We start from the raw sequence: 10,927 nt of genomic DNA on the forward strand, positions 1-10,927 counted from the left end.
TTTATATACAGAACACTTGATTCGCGTTATAATATCGAAAGGTATTTTTGAAAAAATAATATAAAATAAATAAAAGAAATTTAAATTCGAACATCGCAGAGTTTCGAACCCAGGACCTCCGGGATTACACTTCAATTTTATACACAGCGCTACCAACTGCGCCACTCTCACATGCCAGCCTCACGAATATTTAGCTAAATATACCTACTCCCGGTTAGTCAACAAAACTTATTTTGGCCCTTTGAGGGCCTACTAAATAGTCTATAAAAAATTCCATTGGTAAAATAGCTAGTTGCATTAAACTCTAATTTCTGGCTGAGTTTGAAATTTATAGGTTAATATTAAAGGGAGTTAAGGGGTGTGATGAGTGCCTGCCTCCTGATATGACTTTTGTCCCTTTTACAGTCATTATTCGCTCTTTAACAAAGAAAAATAATTCTTTTCACATATAGAACACTTTATTCACCTAAAAATATTGAAAAAGAAGTTTAAAAAATAACATAAAATGAAATAAATGAATAAATAAAAAGTATCCAAAATTTATTCGTTTATTAGCTATTATTCGCTATTTCCCAAAGAAAAAATAGTTAATTTTATATACAGAACACTTGATTCGCGTTATAATATCGAAAAGTATTTTTAAAAAATCAACATAATATAAATAAAAAAAATTTAAATTCGACCATCACAGAGTTTCGAACCCAGGACCTCCGGGATTACACATCACCCTTATACACAGCGCTCCCAACTGCGCCACGCTTCACATGCCAGCCTCACGAATATTTAGCTAAATACACCTACACCCGGTCAGTCAACAAAACTTATTTTTGCCCTTTGTGGGCCTTCTAAATAGTCTATAAAAAATCCCATTGGTACAATAGCTTGTTGCATTAAACTCTAATATCAGGCCGAGTTTGAAATTTATAGGTTAATATTATAGGGAGTTACGGGCTGTGATGTGTGCGTGCCTCCTGATATGAATTTTGTCTCTTTTTCAGCCATTATTCGCTCTTTAGCAAAGAAAAATAATTCTTTTCACATATAGAACACTTTATTCACTTAAAAATATTGAAAAAGAAGTTAAAAAAAATCACATAAAATAAAATAAATGAATAAATAAAAATTATCCAAAATTTATTTTTTTATTAGCTATTATTCGCTATTTCCCAAAGAAAAATAGTTAATTTTGTATACAGAACACTTGATTCGCGCTATAATATCGAAAAGTATTTTTAAAATATCAACATAATATAAATAAGAAAAATTTAAAATCGAACATCACAGAGTTTCGAACCCCGGTTCTCCGGGATTACACATCAACCTTGTACACAGCGCTACCAACTGCGCCACTCTTCACAAGCAAGCCTTACGAATATTTAGCTAAATACACCTACTCCCGGTCAGTCAACAAAACTTATTTTGGCCCTTTGTGGGCCTATTAAATAGTCTATAAAAAATCCCATTGGTACAATAGCTTGTTGCATTAAACTCTAATTTCAGGCCGAGTTTGAAATTTATAGGTTAATATTATAGGGAGTTACGGGGTGTGATGTGTGCGTGCCTCCTGATATGAATTTTGTCTCTTTTTCAGCCATTATTCGCTCTTTAACAAAGAAAAATAATTCTTTTCACATATAGAACACTTTATTCACTTAAAAATATTGAAAAAAAAGTTAAAAAAAATTACATAAAATAAAATAAATGAATAAATAAAAATTATCCAAAATTTATTTGTTTATTAGCTATTATTCGCTATTTCCCAAAGAAAAAATAGTTAATTTTATATACAGAACACTTGATTCGCGTTATAATATCGAAAAGTATTTTTAAAAAATCAACATAATATAAATAAAAAAAATTTAAATTCGACCATCACAGGGTCTCGAGCCCAGGACCTCCGGGATTACACATCAACCTTGTTCACAGCGCTACCAACTGCGCCACTCTTCACATGCAAGCCACGCGAATATTTAGCTAGATACACCTACTCCCGGTTAGTCAAAAAAACTTATTTTGGCCCTTTGAGGGCCTACTAAATAGTCTATAAAAAATTCCATTGGTACAATAGCTAGTTGCATTAAACTCTAATTTCTGGCTGAGTTTGAAATTTATAGGTTAATATTATAGGGAGTTAAGGGGTGTGATGAGTGCGTGCCTCCTGATATGACTTTTGTCCCTTTTTCAGTCATTATTCGCTCTTTAACAAGGAAAAATAATTCTTTTCACATATAGAACACTTTATTCACTTAAAAATATTGAAAAAGAAGTTTAAAAAATAACACAAAATGAAATAAATGAATAAATAAAAAATATCCGAAATTTATTCGTTTATTAGCTATTTTTCGCTATTTTCCAAGGAAAAAATAGTTATTTTTATATACAGAACACTTGATTCGCGTTATAATACCGAAAAGTATTTTTTAAAAAATAATATAAAATAAATAAAAAAATTTAAAATCGAACATCACAGAGTTCCGAACCCCGGACCTCCGGGATAACACATCAACCTTGTACACAGCGCTACCAACTGCGCCACTCTCACATGCCAGCCTCACGAATATTTAGCTAAATACACCTACTCCCGGTCAGTCAACAAAACTTATTTTGGCCCTTTGTGGGCCTTCTAAATAGTCTATAAAAAATCCCATTGGTACAATAGCTTGTTGCATTAAACTATAATATCAGGCCGAGTTTGAAATTTATAGGTTAATATTATAGGGAGTTACGGGGTGTGATGTGTGCGTGTCTCCTGATATGAATTTTGTCTCTTTTTCAGCCATTATTCGCTCTTTAACAAAGAAAAATAGTTCTTTTCACATATAGAACACTTTATTCACTTAAAAATATTGAAAAAGAAGTTAAAAAAAAAATCACATAAAATAAAATAAATGAATAAATAAAAATTATCCAAAATTTATTCGTTTATTAGCTATTTTTCGCTATTTTCCAAAGAAAAAATAGTTATTTTTATATACAGAACTCTTGATTCGCGTTATAATATCGAAAAGTATTTTTAAAAAATCAATATAATATAAATAAAAAAAATTTAAAATCGACCATCACAGGGTTTCGGACCCAGGACCTCCGGGACTACACATCAACCTTGCACACAGCGCTACCAACAGTGCCACGCTTCACATTCCAGCTTCGCGAATATTTAGCTTAATACACCTACTCCCGGTTAGTCAACAAAACTTATTTTATCCCTTTGTGGGCCAACTAAATAGAAATAACTATTTTTCCTTCATGAAATATCGAATAATAGCTAATAAACAGATAAATTTTGATTATTTATTTATTTATTTATTTATTTTATTTAATGTTATTTTTTTAACTTCTTTCTCAATATTTTTAAGTGAATAAAGTGTTTTATATGTGAAAAGAATTATTTTTCTTTGTTAAAGAGCGAATAATGGATGAAACGAAGACGAAAGTCGTCTCAGGAGGCACGCAAACATTACACCCCGTTACTCCCTATAATATTAACCTATAAATCTCAAACTCGGCCTGAAATTAGAGTCTAATGTAACAAACAATTGTATTGAAGGAATTTTTTATAGACTAATTAGTGGGCCCACAATGTTCCAAAATATTATTTGTTGATTAACCGTGAGGAGGTGCTTAAAGCTAAATATACGCGGAGCAGGTAAGTGAATCGTGTTGCAGTTGGTAGCGCTATGGACAAGGATGATTTGTAGTCCCGGAAGTCCTGGGTTCGATACTCTGCAAGGGTCGACTTTAAATTTTTTTATTTATTTTATATTATGTTTTTTAATATACTTTTCGACAATTTAGCGTGAATGAAGTGTTCTGTATATAGAAATAACTATTTTTCCTTTATGAAATTGCGAATAATAGCTAATAAACAGATAAATTTTGATTATTTTTTATTTAGTTATTTATTTTATTTAATGTAATTTTTTTAACTTCTTTCTCAATATTTTTAAGAGAATAAAGTGTTTTATATATGAAAAGAATTATTTTTCTTTGTTAAAGAGCGAATAATGGCTGAAAAAGAGACAAAATTCATATCAGGAGGCACGCACACATCACACCCCGTTACTCCCTTTAATATAAACCTATAAATTTCAAACTCGGCCTGATATTAGAGTCTAATGTAACAAACAATTGCACGAAAGGAATTTTTTATAGACTAATTAGTGGTCCCATAATGTTCCAAAATATGTTTTGTTAACTAACATGGAATAGGTGCTTTTAGCTAAATATACGCGGAGCAGGTATGTGAAACGTGGTGCAGTTGGTAGCGCTGTGGGCAAGGATGATTTGTAGTCCCGGAAGTCCTGGGTTCGATACCCTGCAAGGGTCGACTTTAAATTTTTTTTATTTATCTTTTATTATGTTTTTTAATATACTTTTCGACAATTTAGCGTGAATGAAGTGTTCTGTATATAGAAATAACTATTTTTCCTTCATGAAATATCGAATAATAGCGAATAAACAGATAAATTTTGATTATTTTTTATTTATTTATTTATTTTATTTAATGTTATTTTTTTAACTTCTTTCTCAATATTTTTAAGTGAATAAAGTGCTTTATATGTGAAAAGAATTATTTTTCTTTGTTAAAGAGCGAATGATGGATGAAAAAAAGACAAAAGTCGTATCAGGAGGCACGCAAACATTACACCCCGTTACTCCCTATAATATTAACCTATAAATTTCAAACTCGGGCTTAAATTAGAGTCTAATGTAACAAACAATTGTATTGAAGGAATTTTTTATAGACTAAGTAGTGGGCCCACAATGTTCCAAAATATTATTTGTTGATTAACCGTGAGGAGGTGCTTAAAGCTAAATATACGCGGAGCAGGTAAGTGAATCGTGTTGCAGTTGGTAGCGCTATGGACAAGGATGATTTGTAGTCCCGGAAGTCCTGGGTTCGATACTCTGCAAGGGTCGACTTTAAATTTTTTTATTTATTTTATATTATGTTTTTTAATATACTTTTCGACAATTTAGCGTGAATGAAGTGTTCTGTATATAGAAATAACTATTTTTCCTTTATGAAATTGCGAATAATAGCTAATAAACAGATAAATTTTGATTATTTTTTATTTGTTTATTTATTTTATTTAATGTAATTTTTTTAACTTCTTTCTCAATATTTTTAAGAGAATAAAGTGTTTTATATATGAAAAGAATTATTTTTCTTTGTTAGAGAGCGAATAATGGCTGAAAAAGAGACAAAATTCATATCAGGAGGCACGCACACATCACACCCCGTTACTCCCTTTAATATTAACCTATAAATTTCAAACTTGGCCTGATATTAGAGTCTAATGTAACAAACAATTGTACGAAAGGAATTTTTTTATAGACTAATTAGTGGTCCCATAATGTTCCAAAATATGTTTTGTTAACTAACATGGAATAGGTGCTTTTAGCTAAATATACGCGGAGCAGGTATGTGAAACGTGGTGCAGTTGGTAGCGCTGTGGGCAAGGATGAGTTGTAGTCCCGGAAGTCCTGGGTTCGATACCCTGCAAGGGTCGACTTTATATTTTTTTTATTTATCTTATATTATGTTTTTTAATATACTTTTCGACAATTTAGCGTGAATAAAGTGTTCTGTATATCGAAATAACTATTTTTCCTTCATGTAATATCGAATAATAGCGAATAAACAGATAAATTTTGATTATTTTTTATTTATTTATTTATTTTATTTAATGTTATTTTTTAAGCTTCTTTTTCAATATTTGTAAGTGAATAAAGTATTCTATGTATGAAGAGAATTATTTTTCTCTGTTAAAGAGCGAATAATTGCTGAAAAAGGGCCAAAAGTCGTATCATGAGGAACGCACATCACACTCCGTTACTCCCTATAATATTAACCTATAATTTTCAAACTCTTCCCGAAATTAGAGTTTAATGTAACAAACAATTGGGTATAATATAGCCTACGTCACAGGTTGTGTTGTTCCTACTAAATTTAACCCATGAACGGCATTTTCTGCGAGCCTAACTTCAAGCCACAAATAAGCAAACGAAGTGTTCGATCGTTTAAATAGCTGCTCGCCAGATTTTATTGCATTATAAAGAAAAGTTATTGAAACTAAATACAACTAAATAAACAACAACAACTAAAACAAATAACAACAACTACTAATAACAATAACTAAATAAACAACAACTAAATTCCATTCGTTTAGCATTGCGTCATATGTTGTTCCTACTAAATCGAAGTAGTTGTGTTTTTTTCATATTATACCCAATTTTGATCCTCTGCAGACGAGATGGTACCCAGTGGCCCCCATCTCACCACAAAAAAATTGCTGACTTCCCAGTTCCATGTTAGCTTCTTCGAAATAGTGCTACTTTGCTTACTCATATTATGACAATGCTTCTTTTATTTATGTACTTAAAAAAAAAATTCTCTCGTCTAAATTCCTCTCCAAACTATTTGTTTTCTTTAATAAAAAATAATCAAAATTTATCTGCTTATTAGCTATTATTCGCTATTTCTGAAAGGAAAAATAGTTATTTCTATATACAGAACACTTGATTCACGTTAAATTGTCGAAAAGTATATTAAAAAACATAATATAAAAAATAAAAAAAATTAAAGACGACATTGTGCAGGGTTTCGATCCCAGGACTTCCGGGACTATGTATCAACCTTGCCCACAGCGCTACCAACTGCGTCACGCTTCACATATCTGCCCCGCGTATATTTAGCTTAAAGCACCTCCTCCCAGTAAGTCAACAAAACATATTTTGGCCATGTTTCCCAGACCGTCACCAATTCGATATTTGGTCAATTTAGGAATTGGTAACTGGGCGGAGTGAGCTTGACGCTAGCTTTTATCCATCAATCTTCTTATAACCCTATATTGATTGTGTGACCAAACTTTTTCGCCAAAGCAATTGGCGTTGTTTAAACAAAAGCTATTGTTAGAGGAAGCCATTTTCTGTATTTGGCTGCGCGGGATTTCATATTTTATCATCATGAAAGTTTTAATTACAGGTATTTCTTATTAATTAAAGATTTATAATATTAGTGTACGTTTCATAGCAGTATATAAAAAAATTACATGAAATTTTTAAAAGGATTAATGAATTTTATTAAATATCTGTGAATACCACGCGTTAGATTTTAAAGTAAATATTTTGTAAAATGTATGTAATTTAAGAAAATCGTTATAAAAATTCATTTATCAAAGTTTTTCTCTGCTTCTTTAGAAATCCTTTGTTTGATCTGCCGAAATTGTGTGAAGCAGTTTAGTAATGAAATTTCATTTAGTTGAATTACTTGATTTATGTTTATTTTAGTGACATAATACAGAGGTATCTTTTTTTTCTATGAAATATATTGCTAATTAAAATTTATTATATATAGAAAGATTAATATTGAATTTTCTTAAAAATAGTGAAGAGGGTTTTGATCATGTCTAAAATAATTTGATTCAATTTTATTGTAAACTAATCTAAAAAAAATTCTGAGAGAAATGGAACAAATTTAGATAATATTTATCATTTTCATTTACAGTTACTGCATTCATTATTATTCTTTTAGGTTGTCTTAACTATTGAATAAATTATGAGCATGCATACTTTCAAAAAAAATTTTTATTCTATAGGTGTATCACAATTATGTGCAAAACAATTTGTTCTCAATAATTTGTTTTATTTAAAATACATAAAACAAATACTATAATAAATTAGAAGATAATTCAGATTAGCAAGTTATCTTAAATTTAGGTTATCTTTATTGGATATTAAATATGAAATTGAATTTTTTCAATTATTTAACTTCTCAAACTATATCTATAATTGTATTTTTTTCATTACCCTAAGATTTTTGACAGTTTACGTGGACAATGTAAAGCAAACTTTTCATATTTCTTCTTTCTCTTCATAAAATACTTTTTTACTAGGTGATTCCTTGGAGAAGTATTTGGCTAATTACTTAAATGCTGAATGAAAATGGGATATCGATGTTTGCACACCCTGGAATCGGTGTGGACAAATTAATTAAGTGTGCAGTTGTGAAGGGACGATTGTGTTTTTGTCTTAATTCATGTTGGTAAGTTGAAATGTAATTTATTTACATATTTAATGATTATGTATCTAAACCATTTGTTGGCATTGTTAGTATCTTGTGTAACTATTCTAATTCAGATACTTATTTATTTTTTTATTAATATTACTTATTGTTGTGCTATAAAAGGTATAACTCGTAACCACCCCCGGACAACTATCTACATGTGTTTTTTTTTGTTATTAAATTTGCAAGTTTACAATCTGTTTAGCACCTTGGCGATTGTAGTTGGCACGGCAGATCACAATACAGAAATATTTCTGAGTTGTTTTTCTCGAACGAAGAGTTTAGAAATTTCTCTTATTGAAAGATCAGCGTATGCATCAACATTTTGTAAATCTTGAAAACGTCACTATAAAGCGATTCAATGAAGTAATTAAAACTTTGTGAATTTTACTTGGGCTAATGTTCTGTGAATCAGCTTTATCTGTGGATGAATGTATTGGTTAAGATCACATACATTTAAACTGCCAGGGCCATATTCAACTGGCAAACATCTTTGAAGAATGCATAGCAAAGTTGCTAAAAAAAGAAGTGTATTTATACACAACTTTATATACTAATAATATAAAAATATTGTAATCTTGTCTTGACATTTAGCCAGATAACCAGAACTCATCCCATACAAATAAGAAAGAGTAGTCACAGTCAGATATCTGTTTAGAAGAGATTTGGGTCCGTTAACGAACTATTCACAAAATATCTTTTCATAAAAACGGACATTTCACAAAATAATTTATCCTTTACTCAGACCCTTCACAAATTCGCTTATCTTCATTATTGTTTTGTTAATCGAATAAGCCCTTCCCGGGGGGGGGGGGGGAGAGAGAACGACAGATGTCATCTAAATAAATTTTGTCTTCGGCAGACACTTCTTCCTTTATTCGTCCGAAATGAATATTCTGCGTTCAGCAGTATAGGCAAAATACCAAATATTTGTATGTTGCATCTCTAATTTAGTAGCAGCAATTGCTGTTTATTTTTTAAATTTTAATTTTTTTAATTATAATTTTACAGTGTTGGACATAATCTTGTAAGTCTTTACAATTTAAAAACTCCTTGAAAAAGTTTTTTTTTTTTTTTTTTTTTTTTTTTTTTGCAATAACAGACCCTATTTGCACAAATTCACAAAAGCAGGACCCTGGTTGAAAGAATGTGAGTTAACGTTTATTTTATATTCACAAATTACAAGTAATTTTTTTCCAATTTTACAAATACGGACCTTTTATAGAATGTCTGGACAGATCCCTGACAGTACTTGAACAGATTTAGTACTATGATGCTGTAAAGAAAAATATTCAGTAGAAAGTGTTTTTTTCTAATATTTTTATCTGTGCTACTTTACACAATGCAGAATTTTTTTTAGATGCAATAGAATATTTTATGACTAGTTCTCTCTCTCAATGATTCTGGTTCTACCCTTAAAGGACAGAGGGAAGATTGTTTAGAGCATTATACCTGAATTATAAATACTCTTCCACTTTAAATGCCTTTGGTAAAATATGCTAAATGAATAATGCTAATGAATAATGCCAATTGCTATTTCTAAATAGCAATGGGTATATGTTCAACACTAAAAGAGATTATAAAAAATTTTAGATTGCACGGAGATTGATCTAATTCTATTCTTTGTTAGCTTAAATGAGATCTAGACTTAATGAGAAGCTAATATGACTTAAATGAGCTTAAATGAGAAGCTAATATGACTGTCTCGGTTAGTATCTTTCTCTTTTATTACTGTAATGTTTTGATTATTCGGAGAATTGTATATTTTTAACAGTGGCATTATACCTTAATCGTTGTGAGTTTTTTTCCCCCAACTGTATTGTTATAGTATGGATTGTTTACTGTTAGTACAGCACTGTTTATAAATTATTACAGTATTAATAAAATAATTAAGTCAGAATGAATTAAATGATCTTTTAATGTTTATCAGTATTTGTCTTTAATCACACCGTGGTTAAGGAAAAGACAGTGCCCTACCAGTTAGTATATTCCTCTTTTATTAATAATATATATTCTTTTACTTTGATTATTTCAAAAATATTTATTACTTTTGTTTTTATCAGTGGCATTTATTGCATTCTAAATAAAAACTAATTTAATGTTTGATCTAGATACTAATAAGTTTAGAAAATTAATTTATGATTTTATTTTTTATTCTTGTAAAAGGTTTAGAAAATAATATTCATTAAGGAACTGGTGATGTCGACAGAATTTAGATGATTAGATACTAAAAAACTGGGAACAGTGCAATCAAACCTGAACAATGGACAAACACATCAACATGTACTGGCTCATCATTAAAAGTCAGCGTGGGGATAACACAACATGCACATTCCATGATCCATCATGGACTCGTGCCTTTAAGAAGCCTACGTGGCTGTCTCTAGGGTAAACGGTGACTCAACAGTGCACACACCAACTGAACAATTGGCTGTGGGGTCATTTATGTTGTGTAAAGAAAATATAATAAAATCTGTGCTGTGACTAACTATTAAATGCTGTGATGTAATGTCCTGTGATTGTCTTGTTCTTAAAGCCATTAGTCTTTATATGTAAACCCTGATTGATGCTGCAATAGAAATATTAAATAATATTAATCAGACACTTTCCCTCTCTTTCAGATGTAAGTAACCTGACTAAATTGGGGATCTGCAAAAAGAAAAAATCGAGCAACGAAGCTAATGTTGCAATAATTTACACTCCTTTTTTATGTCTTAATTTTAAAGTGACAGATGTGTCAAATCCCCGAGTATGAGTTTGAGTGATGCTTCCTCCCAAAAGAGTTGTGAGACCACTCTGAAAGTGTCGCAAGTATGCCATATGCGTGAAAAAAGATGGATATGCCAGATTTAATAATAA

General features: G+C 30.4%; 1 long non-coding RNA gene across 2 annotated transcripts; it reads left to right on the forward strand.

Moving 5' to 3' along the window:
- The first annotated feature begins 6,771 nt into the window (after positions 1–6,771).
- LOC147806742 (uncharacterized) lies at positions 6,772–10,577 on the forward strand. Of its 2 annotated transcripts, XR_015435114.1 has the most exons (3): positions 6,772–6,988; positions 7,899–8,047; positions 10,235–10,577. It is a non-coding gene; the product is annotated as an uncharacterized LOC147806742 (long non-coding RNA). The 2 variants fall into 2 exon arrangements; XR_015435113.1 differs by having other exon boundaries at positions 7,899–10,577.
- Positions 10,578–10,927: the final 350 nt, after the last annotated feature.

The sequence above is a fragment of the Parasteatoda tepidariorum genome, chromosome 7 (genome assembly GCF_982258835.1).
Source record: "Parasteatoda tepidariorum strain Cologne lab strain chromosome 7, Ptep-v5.0, whole genome shotgun sequence".
Taxonomy (NCBI): domain Eukaryota; kingdom Metazoa; phylum Arthropoda; class Arachnida; order Araneae; family Theridiidae; genus Parasteatoda; species Parasteatoda tepidariorum.